Source organism: Cajanus cajan, chromosome 3 (assembly GCF_000230855.2).
Source record: "Cajanus cajan strain Asha chromosome 3, NIPB_CcT2T_4, whole genome shotgun sequence".
NCBI lineage: Eukaryota > Viridiplantae > Streptophyta > Magnoliopsida > Fabales > Fabaceae > Cajanus > Cajanus cajan.
The window spans coordinates 41,977,827-41,995,009 of record NC_138519.1 but is presented as its reverse complement, the minus strand read 5'-3'; positions in this window follow the sequence as shown (position 1 = coordinate 41,995,009).

Below are 17,183 nucleotides of genomic sequence, written 5' to 3'. Positions count from 1 at the left end.
TTCTAGGGGAAGGTTGATAATGGTTACCCACATTAAGGCTTTCATTAGGAGATGTGTATTGGGAGTGTGAGCTCCTACTTTTTTTTCTCTGTTTTTTCATATTTTCTTTCAACTTTTCTTCTTCTTGTCTTAAAATTCTCAATTCTTCCTACAGGTAAGCAAGTTGTCCTTCTCTTTCAATTTTATCTCTTTCTCTTTGAAGAGACTCTTGCTTTTTCCATAGTTTAAGTGATTTGAGCTCTTTAGTAATGTATGAAAGACTTTTTGGAGAGCCATCACTTTCACTATTGAAGGAATTTTGAGACATTTTAACACAAAAAGATTTTTCCACTCAAAAATAGTTTTTAAGAAAATAAGATTTTTGGGAAGTGCTTAGACATGGGACTTGGAGGTCTAAGAGTACAAATTGAACTTTGGAGGGAGGTGAGCTACTAAGAGCCACTTAATAACCAAGCCTCTTCAAGTAAAAATCTCTAAACCCCCTTGTACGTTTGCCTTGCACAAAGCAATTTTCACAAAGATATTTTCAAAAAGGAAAATAACAATCAAGTGCTTATTGTGTACAATTATCAAGACTTGAAATCATAAATGGCAAGAAAACATAAATTGCTTGAAAACTTATAGACAAGTAAACATAAACTAGGCGTGGAAAGCAATTAAACTTATGTGAGAGCTTGAAAGGCACCAAAGACCTTCAAGGACCCTCTCACAAGTACTAAACGAGATTACTATTTAGAACACCTAAGGAGAGATGGAGATACACCAAAGGCACTCCAAGACACTCCTTAATAAAGGCCTTGTACAAAAATTGGAAAATTAAAAGATTACAAGAAAAATGAAATGCAAATTTACTTCAAATGAAATGCAAATTCACACTCCAAATGAAATGTAAATTCACACCAAATGAAATGTAAATTCACAATCAAATGAAATTAGTGGCTGCACTTAATTTCAAAGAAAACAAATTAGCCACTAATTAGAGACAAATTTTAGAGACGGATTTTGTAAGGAAAATAAGTTTAGAAACAAAAATTTCCGTCACTAAAATTGGTCTCTAAAGTTCACAAAGTTTTCAAAAATTTGTTGCTCCTTCTCTTCCAATTTGAGCCACCAAGCATTCAGCCCTCGCTAGTGTATCACTCTTCTTTTAGAAGCAACCTTGGCTTTGGTTACTTCTAGGTGTTTCCAAGAGACCTTCCACCAAGAGAGAACAAGCTCCCTAAGCAACCACCAAAGTCTTCAAGTTGACTTCCTTTGACTTGGCCTCCTACACCTTTTAAGAAGCACTCAACCACATTCAATTGTTGGAATATTAGTGCTAAAACTGAAAAGGAACAATTTAGAATAGCTACACCAATTGGTGGAATGTAATGAGACAAACTAGAAGGAGTTCCAAAAAAATTGACAAGCAAAAATTAAAGCACAATTTGAAAGGCTAGCACACAAAAGAATTCCTAACAAAGGCACTAGAATGGATTAAAAAAATCAAAGCTAAGATTAAAAAAAAAAATAAGACTCAAAATATTGTATATGTGGCTGGACAGAAAATTGAAGATAAGGCACACAAAATGTTACGAAACCGAGAGCACTATTTTGCTAAAATTTTCACTCCTTGGCTTTTTCTTGTATTCTTTTCTTTTGTGATTTCTTTTGTTCTTTCTTTTTTATTTTTATTTTTTAAAACAGGAGTTTAATGCCTTTTAATCAAGTATTAATCTTGGATTTAAGCATAAAAATCTTCTGCAAAAATTTTCACACAAAACAAGAGGTGTTCACATGCAATGTTCAACTAGTGCTTCACAATTTTGTACTATTTTTTTGTCAAATTTTTAAGTACTCTTTCTCTTGTTTTTATAATGTTTTTAGAACAAAAACACCTCTGTTTTGTCTCTATTTTAAGTGCCTAAAAAGTGTTAAAAGTTTCAGCCACAACACAAGACTCAAAGAAACCTAATAGGAATTAGTGTTTAACAATTTTTCTTGACAAACTTTTAACAAGACATAAAGGAAACCTAACTCTAGGAAATTTGCTAGAACTAATAGCAAATTATGAACTCAAACATGTAAAACAAAAGCACATATAGGTAGGCACAAATTTAATAAGAAAATGACGCACCAAACAAAGTTTCACGAACAACACAAAAAATTAGGTCAAACAAGCTAGTCTAGGAACTTTCAACATGTAAAAGGACTACACATGACTTCTATGACAAAAAAAGTGATTCAAAAATAATAACAATGCTAAATGAATGTTGTCCAATCACGGACACATGTTAGAGAATGGAGAGACTCAAACAAAACACAAAAAACGCGCAAGAACAAGAGTCCTAAAAGCACAAACCGAATTGATTCACAAGAATTTGAAACAAGCAAAATATGAAACAATTACTTCTCATGAGACATATAGGATCCATCAAAATATGAAATAAAACTAGATCCATACAGAAACACAAATTTAGACAAAGATAAGGAAGGAACAACACGGATTCAATGAAGAAAAAATTAGAAACACATAACCTCAAGAGCACTAGGCTCTGATACCAAAAATGATGGAAGCACTTGGAGAAGATTGTTGTTCTTCCAAGCTTTCCATGCAAGGACCGAAATGTTCTTGAGGTTGGACTCCTTGAGGTGGCGGAATCACCTTGGAGGATTCTCCAATAGTGGAGAAGCAATGGAATTGGCTCGGTTACTTCCTAGCTTGTGAAGGAAGCTTGAGGAACCAAGGCAAAGGTTGAAAACCTTTGGTGAGAACCTTAGAGAGAAAGTTCTCTTCAGTTTTAGGAGAGACTTTTTGATGGAATAACACTAAGGCCGAGAAGACCAAGAGGTGATATATTAAAGGAGGCAAAAGGAATGGGTTAGTGAGGCCACTTTTGGACCTTAGCTCCTAAGTTCTTTTTAATCATAGAATTTATTTTACTTGTATTTCCAATTTTACCCTTGTATTTTGGGGTGTTTAGGACTTAGAATTTATTTTCCCTTGTATTTCCCTTTTTACCCTTGTATTATGGGGTGCTCTAGATGATTAGGGTTTTAAATTTTGGGCTAGGGTGTTAACTAGAAGGGTGACGCATTTTTTTGGTGTTCATTGGATCTATTTTTGGTGTTAGAAAGGCTTAGGCCCAAGTGGAGGGCAAAGGTTGCATGGTCTTATCATGCACCTAGATATAGCCAATCTAAACCCAAAGATTCCATCCTTGGCCACCAAGTTGCATCTAGGGTTCATTTGCATTTCATTTGGAATGCATTTGCCTACTCCAAATGCAACCCTAGATGCCTCCCCTCCTATAAATACCCAACACCCCACACCTTGTAAATACTTTGGATATTGAATATAAAGAGAGTCTTTAGTGCCTTTATATCTTTCCTTAGTCACCCTTGGCTATTTTTGGCCAAACCCTACCATCTCCACCTTGAGAGAAACAACCCTAGAAGTGGCCTTCATCATCATGAAGTGAGCCAACCCTAGAGTACCATTCTCAAGCATTTCCTCAAACACCTTCTACCCAACCTTCATTTTCGTCCATTCCATCATCATCCACCCTAAAACCTTGGTCCACCTTTGAAGAACTTGATCCTTGGAGAAGGCGTCTTCCTCCTTGCTCATCATCTCAAGTTCATGCAAGTAAGGATGCCATCACTTTTGGGAGAATCTGAAGTTTTATTTCTTAAATGTTCAAAAGTGATTACAAGAGAGGGATTTACAAATATATAGGGAGAGGTAGCTTCAAGGAGAAGCTAACCTTAACCATGGTTCACTAGGAACCATGGTAAGGTGTAGCTAAGCATCCATGGTTTATAAAACTTGTAGGAAAAGCTAACCTTGACCATGGTTCACTTAAGAACCATGGTAAGGTCAGCCCAACCTACCAAGGTTTAGAAACTTGGAGGAGAAGCTTCAAAAACCAAGAAGATAGCTTAGAAATTTCGGCCAAAGAGAAACAAGTGAGCTAGGCGGCCAGGGCTCCATTTCCTCCTTTGAATTATTTCAAAAATTGTTGATTTGGTTTAGTTAGGTTCATCAAATGATGATGAGACCTAGCTAAATCAAATCTATGAAAAATTAGGAGTAAAATGAGTCTAATATGCAAAATTTTGCCTATACCCATCTCAGGCCCAATTTCTAAACACACTCCCTAGCTTTGCTAAATGTCACCCCCTTTCCCTACTGAAAAAATAGAAAATGAATGTATCAACAAAGGAGGTTAAATGGAGTTGAACTCTCCAAGTAACCCACCCTAAAAACAATATACAATCACTTATAAAAGAAAGTAAAGTGCCTCACAAATACAAAGGCAAAAATAAGCCTATACAAAGAAACTACTATATGTAAAAACATATGAAAAGGTCTTTAAGATCATCCTATTCCTCTTGGTTCTTTTAAGATATCACCTCTTGGATTCCTTGGCCTTGGCCATAGTCTATCACAACGTTGTTCGAGCAATGGTTAAATTAGATAAGAAAATGCATGTGACTGAATTCAAAATTTTTTTTGCCAAATAACAATACATATATTCACAATAAACTTACATAATATTTATTACAATAAAACATATAATAATTTATAGAAAATTATATAGATAAGCAATTACAAAAATTAGGGTGTACAATTTTTCCTCACTAAATAAATTTCATTCTCGAAGCTTCTACTACAATCTATATAAACATGTAAGGGTATTCTGCTTTCATTTTCTCTTCTAACTCCCATGTAGCATCACCTTTGATGTCATCCTAGATAATCTTAACCAATGAAATGTATTTTCCTCTTAGATGCTTAATCCTTCTATCCTCAATCTTAATAGGGTTTGGTTTGGTTCACATGTCAAGTTTTTATTTACCTTTACTTGATCAAGTTCCATGATATGTGTTAGATCTGAGATATATTGTCATAATTGTGAGACATGAAACACATTATGGAGGTTAAAGAGGAAAGGTGGTAAGACTATTTGGTAGGCGAAATTTCCAACTTGACACAAAATTTGGTAGGATCTAATATATTTAGGAGTAGTTTCATAGATTTTATAGCCTTGTCAACTCTAGTAATATGTGTGACTTTAAAAAATACATGATGAACTAAGTTCCAAGTCCGTAGATGCACACATACTCAATCAAAATGGTAAGTAGTAAGTGAGTCCTAAATGTGTTTCATTAAATGTCTTTGGTATAAAGTTCAATGAAGAGAATCTTAACATCTTGGTGCGAATCTTCTATAAATGGGTTGGGTTCCTTACTAATTGAAATTTTGTTTCTTTGTATTTCTTCAATATGCTCCTTTGGTGTTCCCATTATTAGCACAATATATGTATGTATGTATTTAAACTAACATCAATATTGAAGCAAAAGGTGAATATATATGTAGTAAGAAGAAAAGGTGACTAAGTAGATGTTACTTATTAATGTTAGTCATTTAGCCTCAATTAACTTAAGAGGGGGGGGGGGGTGAATTAAGTTATCCAAATTTTCCTCTTATAAAATTTTTCTGAATTACTTTCTTACAAATTAAGTTCCTTAAATAAATTTATATGTAAAGAATGAATGATGATGCAAATTACACAATTATAATTAATAACAAGAAATTAAAAGTGTAGGGAAAAAAGAAATACAAACTCAATTTTATACTGGTTCGGCCAATCCTGCCTACATCCAGTCCTCAAGTCTCCCACTTGAGATTTTCACTATTCTTGTAAATCATACAAGACTTGAATCCTCCAACATGTCAGAACTCCCTTTCCTTGTGATGAGATTCAAAAACCAACAAGAAGAAAAACCTTTTCTCCTTCACAGATCCAATGATTAATTTGGAATTACAGAATTACTCTCTTTGAAGAGTAGATATTACACTTTCTAAGAACTTGATGAACTCTTTAGAGATTTTTGCAAATGATTTTGGCCAAGTAGTTTTTGTAAATAGATTTTCACATTAGAGTTCGTAACCTTCTTCTGAAAAATTATAGGTATTTATAGACAATTGTTTCTTAGGTTATAACTTTTCATGAAGAGTTGTAACTTTCTATAATTTCTCAGAAAATAGGCTCTGGTAATCAATTACTAGACTTGGTAATCGATTACAATGGTTTAAGTTCAAATTGTTTGACACGTTGTATAATTTAAATTCAAATTTTGAAGTTTTATCTTCTGGTAATCGATTACAGGAACTGGTAATCGATTACCAGAGCACTTTCAACATTTCAATTTTGAACAGAGAAGTTTTCATCCTCTAGTTATCGATTACATGTACTAGTAATCGATTACCAGACTCAAAATACCAAAATTAGTTTATGAAAACTTAAGATATATAAAACTTCTATTTTCCAGTTAAAAATATTTTTGCTTAATCTTTTGAATACTCTTTTTGCTTTCTTTTCAAATAACTTATTCTTATATTCAAAAAGATTAAGATTAGGTTTTCTTGAAATCCTTATTTTAATGGCCAAGTAAAATTTGCAAATTCTAAAAGTTCATTTTACATACTAAGCTAAGCAGTCAAGACTTATCTAGTTATTACTTGAGATCTTGCTTCTTGATCAACTTGCTTTAACTTGACCTTTATTTTCTTCAATACTCTGGCATCATCAAAACTTTAGCATATGTTCTTGCATATTCTCCCCCCTTTTGAACAATTCACTGTAAAGGGAAAGAAAATAAAACAATATATTTCGATCACTCCCCCTTAGTCTCCCCCTTAGTAAAAGGATTTGTATTTAAATAGAATCATAGAAACCAAGAGAGAGAAAAAAAATGGTATATTAAAATGGTTGTTTCTTTTCCCAAATGGTTGTTTCTTTTCCCTTGTTTCTTTTCTATTTTCCCTTTCTCCCCCCCTTTGGCAACATCAAAAAGAATAATGCAATATAAAATCAAAAGAGAGAGAACTAACAGAAGTATAAATATAGAGTCAAGAGTTAATGTGAGAGGAGTCTAGAATTCCTAGTTCTTGCCTAATTGAAGAGAAGTTTTCTTTTGGTAAAGACTTTGTAAAAATGTCGGCTAATTGATTTTTCGTTTCAACAAATTCTAGAACACAATCCCCTTTTTGAACACAATCCCTAAGAAAATGATGTCTAATCTCAATATGTTTGGTTCTAGAATGTAGTACTGGATTCTTAGAGAGATTTATAGCACTATTATTATCACACTTAATTGGAATATGATCTAATGATAGACCAAAATCAGATAGTTGCTGTTTCATCCAAAGAATTTGAGCACACCAGCTTCCAGCAGCAACATATTCTGCTTCAGCAGTAGATAGAGCAACACTATTTTGCTTTTTACTATGCCAAGATACTAAAGCAGATCCAATAAAGTGACATGTTCTACTAGTACTCTTTCTATCAATTTTACACCCAGCAAAGTCAGAATCAGAGTACCCTACTAGATTGAAAGACATGTTTTTAAGATACCATAGTCCTAGATTTGTGGTTCCTAACAGATATCTCATAATTCTTTTAACTGCACTTAAATGAGATTCCTTTGGATTAGATTGATATCTTGCACATAAACATACACTGAACATAATATCAGGTCTACTGGCAGTTAAATATAAAAGAGATCCAATCCACTACTAGAAAATTGCAAAATAACAACCAAAATTAGCGAATGAAATTTATCAGTCGCAATTTAGCGACTGATTTAGCTACCGATTATGAATAATCAAAATAGCGACCAATTTAGCGACTAAAATAAGTCGTCGCTAGAAAATCGATCGCTATTTCGGTCGCTAAATAAGAAATTTTGATTTTTTAGCGACAGAATTAAATTCGGTCGCTATTTCGGTCGCTAAATTATAAATTTTGATTTTTTTAGCGACAGAATTTAATTCGATCGCTAAATATTAGTTAAAATTAGCGACGGAATTGAATTTGGTCGCTAAATAAGAAATTTTGATATTTTTAGCGATGGAATTAAATTCGATTGCTAAATATTAGTTAAAATTAGCGACGGAATTGAATTCGATCGCTAAATTAGAATTTTTGATTTTTTTAGCGACAGAATTGAATTCAGTTGCTAAATATTAGTTAAAATTAGCGACGAAATTGAGTTCGGTCGCTAAATATTAGTTAAATTTAGCGACTGAATTCTATATTTATTTTATATACATTGCTAACACTTAATAAACTATGTTTAAGACCTTCCACAAGTAATACATTTTTTATGGAGGTTGAGAAATTTGTACCAATTCTTCCAATGCCAAGTATTTTTCCTCGGTTGTTGTCTCCATAGGTTACATGTCCACTTTTCTTGGGAGTGAGGTCAATGAATTTTGAAGCATCTCCTGTCATGTGCTTGGAACATCCACTATCAATGTACCAAGTTTGAGTTTTGGAATCCTTCATGACAAAGAAAGGGTTGATTTAGGTACCCAAGTTTTCTTTGGGTCCTTAATGTTAGTATTAACAGAAGAACCTTTAGGAATCCAAACCATATTCTTGAGATTGCTAAAATTCTTTCTAATATAGCATGTTGATGAATTATGACCTTTCTTACCACAATAAAAACATGTTGTGAATGGAAAAATAGTAACTTGTGAGGGTATGAAGAAATTTTTGTATTTCTTTAATTGTTTTTGAGGATTATACCCTAATCCTTCATTATCAAATACACATCTTTGTTTTCCTAATATTATATCTAAATTATTTCTTCGACTAGTAAATTTTCCAAGAGTGTTTCTTAGGTTACTAATTTCCTCTTTAGACCTATTACATGTTGAACATGGATGATTTATTTTATTTGTTTCTAACTTATTTTTAATCTCTTGATTTTCTTCTTTAGAATTTATTATCCTAATTTCGGTTTTAAGATATCATTTAATTCATTATTTAATTTCGAAATCTCTTTTTCCAAGTTTGAAATTGTTTTCTTATATGAAGATACTAATTTTGCAAGTTTAAAGGATTCTTTATGCAAATCATTGAATGCATCTTGAAGTTCATCAAATGAAATTGAGATAACATTGTTGGAAGATGTTACCTTTTCTTTGCTTTCATAGTCTTTAGCCATTAGTCCCAAATTCACAACTTCATTGTCTGAATCACTTGTTTGAGTCCATATCATTTTCTTCCCAAGTGATATATACTTTCTTGCTTTTCTTATCCTTGAAGTTTTTGTTGTTTGACTTCTCCATCTTCTTTTTGTAGATTGGACATTCTAATTTTAAGTGACCCGGTTGATTACATTCATAGCATCTTGGAGTTGAAGAAGATTCTTCTCCTTTCTTCTTTATGTTGAAGTTAAATTTTCTTCTATTTCCTTTATTCCTTAGGAATTTGTTGAATCTTTTTATAAAAAGACTGAAATCTTCATCATCATCATCATCTTCCTCAATGTTGTCATCTTTTCCATTTTCTTCATGAGAGGATGAAGATGCTTTAAGTGCTATACTTCTCTTATTTTTGTCACTATCTTCATTTTGACTTAGTCTCATCAATTCCATTTCATCCTCTTGAAGTTTTCCAAATAGAGATGCAAGAGACATGGTTGTTAGATCTTTTGATTCAGCAATTGCAGTCACTTTCGGTTTCCATTCCCTACTCAAACATCTCAAAACTTTGTTAATAAGATCTTCGTTAGGAAACACTTTTCCTAGAGATGCAAGATGATTAATTATATGTGTAAATATCTTTTCCATGTCTTGTATGCTTTCATTTTGATTCATTCTAAATAATTCATATTCATGAGTGAGAATGATTCTCCTAGATCTTTTAACATCATTAGTGCCTTCATGTGTTACTTTTAATGTATCCCACATTTCTTTTGCACTTGTACAATTTGAAATTCTAAAATATTCATGTATGCCTAATGCAGAAGTAATTATATTTTTGGCTTTCAAATTGTATTGAACTTTTCTTCTATCATCATCACTCCATTGATCTTTGGGTAAATCTTTTATTTCATGACCTACTACAATAGTGGGAATGAAAGGACCATTTTCAACAGAGTCCCGTATGTTTAAATCTATGGCTTCTATAAAAATTTGCATCCTAGATTTCCAATAATGATACCCTTCACCATTGAATATAGGAGGTCTATTACTGGAGTTTCCTTTGGGAAATAAAAAATTTGACAAGGCCATTTTTATTCTTGAAGCTTTTAAGCCTTATACAAGAAACCTTCTCTGATACCACTTGTTAGTCACTTAGCCTCAATTAACTTAAGAGGGGGGTGGGGTGAATTAAGTTATCCAAATTTTCCTTATCTAAAATTTTTCTGAATTACTTTCTTACAAATTCAATTCCTTAAATAAATTTATATGTAAAGAATGAATGATGATGCAAACTACATAATTACAATTAATAATAAGAAATTAAAAGTGTAGGGAAAGAAGAATTGCAAACTCAATTTTATATTGGTTTGGCCAATCTTGCCTACGTCCAGTCCCCAAGTCTCCCACTTGAGATTTCCACTATTCTTGTAAACCATACAAGACTTGAATCCTCCAACACGTCGAAACTCCCTTTCCCTGTGATGAGATTCAAAAACCAACAAGGAGAAAAACCTTTTCTCCTTCACAGATCCAATGATTAATTTGGAAAATACAGAATTACTCTCTTTGAAGAGAAGATATTACACTTTCTAAGAACTTGATGAATTCTTTAGAGATTTTTGCAAATGATTTTGGCCAAGTAGTTTTTGTAAATAGATTTTCACATTAGAGTTCGTAACCTTCTCCTGAAAAATTATAGGTATTTATAGATAATTGTTTCTCAGGTTATAACTTTTCATGAAGAGTTGTAACTTTCTATAATTTTTCAGAAAATAGGTCTGGTAATCAATTACTAGACTTGGTAATAGATTACAACGGTTTAAGTTCAAAATTTTTGAAACGTTGTATAATTTAAATTCAAATTTTGAAGTTTTATCATCTGGTAATCGATTACAGGAACTGATAATTGATTACCAGAGCACTTTTAACATTTTAATTTTGAACAGAGAAGTTTTCATCCTCTGGTAATCGATTACATGTACTGGTAATCGATTACCAGACTCAAAATACCAAAATTAGCTTATGAAAACAAGATATATAAAGCTTCTATTTTCCAGTTAAAATTATTTTTGCTTAATCTTTTGAATACTCTTTTTGCTTTCTTTTCAAATAACTTATTCTTATATTCAAAAAGATTAAGATTAGGTTTTCTTGAAATCCTTATTTTAATGGCCAAGTAAAATTTGCAAATTTTGAAAGTTCATTTTACATACTAAGCTAAGTAGTCAAGACTTATCTAGTTATTACTTGAGATCTTGCTTCTTGATCAGTTTGCCTTAACTTGACCTTTATTTTCTTCAATACTTTGGCATCATCAAAACTTTAGCATATGTTCTTCCACAATTAAAACCTCATAAAACATACAACACGAGGCTTGGGACCTTTCATTTTCCTTGACCTTTCCACTTCCAACAGATGAAAAATACAACATATGAGGCCTTCAATTGTGAAACCTGCTTCTACCACCCTGTCAAGACATGTAATTTTTTAAAAAAATATAATTTTTGTCCTTGTAATTTATTTTCATTCACTTTTAGTTCCTATATATATTTTTTGTTATGTCATCCTAACTTTTTATAACATTTCAAAAATAGCCTTTACCGTCAACTTGCATGAAAAGAATCCTAGGTTTCATTTGAAGTGCATTTGGCTTGCATTACTTGGCCTTGCACTATCAAATGTAACCCTAAATGCATCCTCCCTTCTATAAATACCCTAGGCTAGCCTCCTTGTAAATACTTTGTAATTTATAATATTGAGTGAGCCTTGTGCCTTAATATTTTCCTTAGTCACTCTTGGCTAATATTTGGCCAAACCCTACCTATCTTCACCTTGAGAGAAAAACCCTAGAAGTGGCCTTCATCATCCATGGAGTGAGCCAAACCCTAGAGTACCTTCTCAAACTTTTCATCAAACACCTAACCTACAACCTCCATCTCCATCATCCTTCACCATACCTTGTGTTTCCTTTGAAGAACTTGATCCAAGGAGTCAAGGTTTCCTTCACATTGGTCATCATCTCTCCACTAATGCAAGCAAGGATGCCATCATGTGGTATCTAGAGCCAATGGTTCTTCAAGGGTAACTTCTTCATCTTTGGTATTTCCGGTCATGTCTTTTGTGTCTTCTTGAATGTCTAAATTGTGGTGCTAAAATGAGTCATCATCTTGCCATATTTTGATGATCCATAATCCTCCTTTGATGTGTTGATTCATGTCATATCTTCCTTGTGAATCATCTTGGTATTTTTAGGCTTTCTTATTTAGGTTCTTACCATTTTCTTTTAAAATTTGAGTTGCTGGAAAATTTTGGCTGCATGGTAAAATGAAGGTTTTTATTTTATAATCCATCCAGTTTTGTCATAAGCTTGTTTCTTTTGAACTACCTTGAAAAGCATTCCACACATTTATGCTTCATCCTTGAAATGAACAAAACATGACATGCATGCCACTTGTTTGATGAAATGGCCACGAGTCCTTGATGTGCTTTAGGGAGTCAATCATGCATGCTAAGTAGTTCTATCATGTTCTACATTCCCAAAATATCATGTGTGAATAATTTCTTTGCACATACTTGCTTAAAAAAAATTTCGGCCACTTTGTGTATTCCTTTGTGCACTTGATATGCCTATGTTATTGTTTGATGTTTTGAGTATGAAAATGACTTTTATGTGCATATTCTTGCTGCTGGATATTGCACATTAAAAACTTTAAGAAAACACTCAAAACTTGTCTCATTAAGCCATTGTAAGTTGCTAAGAGAATACTCCAAAAAGTTGCTAACAAAACCAACAAACACAAGTGAAAAACCCAAGCAAAGGAAGGGTATAAAAAAAAAAATAGAGATTGTGGCCAAACCTTTGACATCAAAACCGAGGCTTAGTCAAGCATAAAAAAAGGAACAAAAGAATCAAAAACAAGGAAAAGGGAACCTTTGCTAGACTTGTGGACTATGGGACAAAATTTTCCTACCTTAGCAATGGAGTTATTCTTGGACCTTTGAACAAAGATTGTATGGCTATATGAAACCTTTTATCAAACATATTAAGTGAATTATTCATTTTAGACCTATTTGATTGAATTCCATTCTAGTGCCATTCTAGGACTTAATCTTTTGAGTGCTTGCCTTTCTTTGATGTGCCTTAATTTTAGTTTTTGAGTCTTTCTTCTATTCTTAAGTTTGTCTCATCAATCTCCACTTGAGTTTAGCCTTCTTAATTGTGCCTTTTTAGTTTTTATTCCTTGGCCTCTTGTACTCTTGGTGTTGGTTTTTTCTTGACCTAGGTGAGGAAAGCTTCTAAACACCACACACTCTCTTGATAGATTGAGTGGAGGGGCTGTTCGATTTGAGTTCAAGGTGCTTTGGAGGATTACACCAAATCAAAAGGTGCATACACCATTGAAAGGCTAACCTTGGGTGTTTCTTGTGAAGGGGGGGAGAATTGAAGACTTGAAGACTTGCATTTCTTTCTTTCTTACTTGTTCTTTCTTGTTAAATTTTCGGCCTTTGCTTTCATTCATTTTGGGTTGTAATTGGCCATTTTAAACCTTAGTCATAGGGTAATTCGAAATAGTGCTTGTGGGAGTGGCTTGAATACCACCTAGGTCACTTATAGCTCCCACCCTAGGGAATCCAACTAGGACATGCTTTAAGTTGCTTTCCTTTGCGTGCTTTATATCTTTTATAGTATAATTGCCCAGGACCTTTACTTTTGCTCATTGACGTTTAGAAGGCTTCAAGTTGCCTACTAGGGGGTCGTTCACACACACACCTTATTCTTATGCAAAATTATTTTGTAAGAAAAGTGTCCAAAGGGCTTAGTGATTTCTACTTGAAGAGGTGATGGCAACCCTCATTGCATGGATTGAGTTAGGAGCATCAAAGAGGGAAGACCGAACTCCTTGGGTCATGGAACTCAAGGTTTCTAGCCTTGGTGATGCAGATGGGCGAATGGTGTTTATGGAGGCTAGGTGTTTGATGAAATGCTAAGGTGGTACTCCGGGGTTTTTGTTCACTTCATTGATGGATGAAGGTCACTCCTAAAGGTGAGAACACTCACGGTGAAGATGAGAAGGATAGTTGGCCGAAATGACCAAGGGGACTAAGGAAAGAATATTAAGGCTCAAAGGCTCTCTTAATATCATAAATTCCAAAGTATTTTCAAGGTGGATAGTCTAGGGTATTTATAGAAGGGAGGATGCATTTAGGGTTGCATTTGAGAGTGCATGGTCAAGTAATGCAAGCCAAATGCACTGCAAATGAAACCTAAATTAACCCTAGAAGCTACTTGGTGGCCAAGGATGGAATCTTTGGGTTTGGTTAAGCTACATCTAGGTGCATGATAAGACCATGCAACCTAGGTGCCCTCTACTTGGGCCTGAGCCTTGCCAAGTCCAAAGAAAACTATGATTTTAAAAGCCCAAGATCACTATAGTAGCCTTGATGGAGCTACTTCATCTTCCTCTAGTAGTGAAGAAAAAGCCATAGATTCCAAGGAAGAAATCTTTGTTAAATTAGATGAAGCGCGTTCGTAGTTCCCACCAAGATTTTGGATATGACAAATATAATACATATTATTATTACTAACATGTGTGTTAGTGTTTCAAACAGATAACAATAAGTTCAAGCAATGAAGTATGATCAAGCATAATCTAGCTAGACAAAACATCAGATGATAGGAAAGCTAGCATCAATCCTAAGGTTGATTCAGGCACAAATCTAAATACAAGATAAGATAAGTCTATCAGCGGAAGCCTGAGGCATCAGTGATCGAAGATGTATCCGGTCAAATAAATACAATTAAATGTAGTACTAGGAAGTGACTCCTAGGTCGTCTCCCAAGGACCGTCTTTTACTGCTAAAGGCTTAAACACACAAAGTGGGGGGTTTGTTTAAGATGTTTTTCAGTTTGTAACACAATAAACGCAAATAACACAGCAAGTAAAATAGATTGACTCCTTGTTTGGATTGCAACTATGTTTTCCCTGGTTTGAAAGATTACTCTTTTAACCACTTAATCCTTGTTCCATCCGAGTTAACCAACTAAGCGAAGATTAACTCAAGACTTCTCTACACGAATTAAGCAAACGTATACAACATCAACCTCTTCACAGATTAAGCAACTGTGGCATTGAAGCACAACCCATTAAGCATGGACACAGAGGTTAAATGGAGAAGAACAAAGCAGAACAGAGACAGAAAAATATACCCAACCTCAAACAGAGATTACAATCCACAACAAGAAGCCAACCCAGGGGTTTTTAGCCTTCCATTAAATCAAAACGCAGCACAGAAACGAAAATGCAAGGAGAAGAAGGAAAACGAAATTGCAAGGAGAATAAGAACGAAAGTAATCTGTATTTAAACGAAAATGGAGTCTCACATTACATTACAACCAGTAAAACTTGAAGAAAAATGGAGAGCAACCAGAACAAAGAAGAAGCAAAACGTGAAAGAAAATAGCTACAGGAGAAGCAAAACGTAAAGGAAGCTGAATAGGGAAGCAAAAACGTAAAACAGAAACAAATGGAGGCCACTGTTCACGTAGTCACCTCAGCCCCTTCATTTAGTGGCTACCAGGTCAGCCCTACCCTAGCCCTAGGGTCCTATCAGCAACAAAAAAAATGAATTGGGCCTAATAAAATACAAGTCTGACCCACTACAATAAAATGGACTAAAAACTGAAAATAAATGCTGAGGTGGAAAATGGTGCAGCAGTGACATGGCAGATGACGTGGCAGATGATGTGGCAGCTCCACTTGAAGTCCAGAAATTAATTCCAAGCCCAGATAATTATTAAACTGCCCTGAAAATGAAATTTTGAATAATTAGATTCAGAAAATTCAAATTAGTTAAAATATGAATTACCGGTCTAATTGAAGCCCAAATAGAAAACAGTGCAGAATATAAACAATTAAGCACAAATAAGAGATTAAAATAAGTACAGAAAGGTAAGGAAATAGGGGAAAATAATGACTCATCAATCAGACACAACTTAGCTAAGACATCAACATGAAGTAACCATCAGACAGAACCAAATAAACTAGAAGACGAAGTTATCATTCTTATACCTAGACAAAAAGGGTACTCAAGATCAGATGAAGTATCTTGTATCCAAACGATGTCAAAAATATTAAAGCACGTCTGAAGTCCACTAATCACATTGAAAGAAACCATACAAGAAACATAAGAGGACATCAACGTCAATAAAAAAAATAGGCAAGCATGGATTCACAAGTCAAAGCTAAGTATGTCAAAAAAAGAACACCTAATTTTTAGAAAAAGACAGCACCACAACAACTAAACTGATGAGGAAAGTACAAATATGCCTAGATCATGATTGAAGTCAGATATCAAAGTAATCAACTACATAGAGAGACTCTACGAATACAAGAAATCATTTAATGCAAGATCAAATGCATTAAATGAAAAGATTTACATGAACATAATGCAAAAACACGAAGCTATGCTTCAACGGAAAAATTTGAATTCAAACAATGGGTAGATTTATCAAATGGCTTTAAATATCAAGGAAAATAAGAAGAAGAAACAGAATTGAGAAGCAAAGAAAACGTGCAATACGAAAAAGAAAGAAAAAAAGCATAAATTATTCTTTTTCTCAAAGGATTTTTTGTATATCTGTGTAAAAACTAAGATATCTTATCTTACTAACTGTTGCCAATAGTTCATCCTCTTTACGAGAGTAAACAAACACTTAGACACTTATCCCTGTGAAACTAAGGTTCGCACCTTAGTGAGTGTAGAAACTACCCTATCCTCTTCGTGAGAGTTACAAACACAGTCAACACCCTAAATTGCTATAAAGCCTGAAGAGGTTGGTAGAAAGAATACTTGTGATCCAGAAGTGGTTGAGAATACTAGCGATAGTGAGTGAAGCTAGCAGGCCAGAAGTGGTCAAGAGTACATGGAAAACCAGAAGTGGTTAAGAATACTAGCGTCGACAAGTGAGGTTGACGAGCCAGAAGTGGTTGAGAATAGTTGTAATCCTTTGTGATTAGTCGAACCATTCGGTGGAAGGAGACTGGACGTAGCTCAGATTGAGTGAACCAGTATAATCATCTGCGCATTCTCTTTATTTTTGTATTACTTACCTTGCCTTTCTTCTACTTTGTTTTTCAACAAATCATTAGACGAAAACACGCTTGATCTTTTGAAACAATTTTTATTGGATGATAAAACC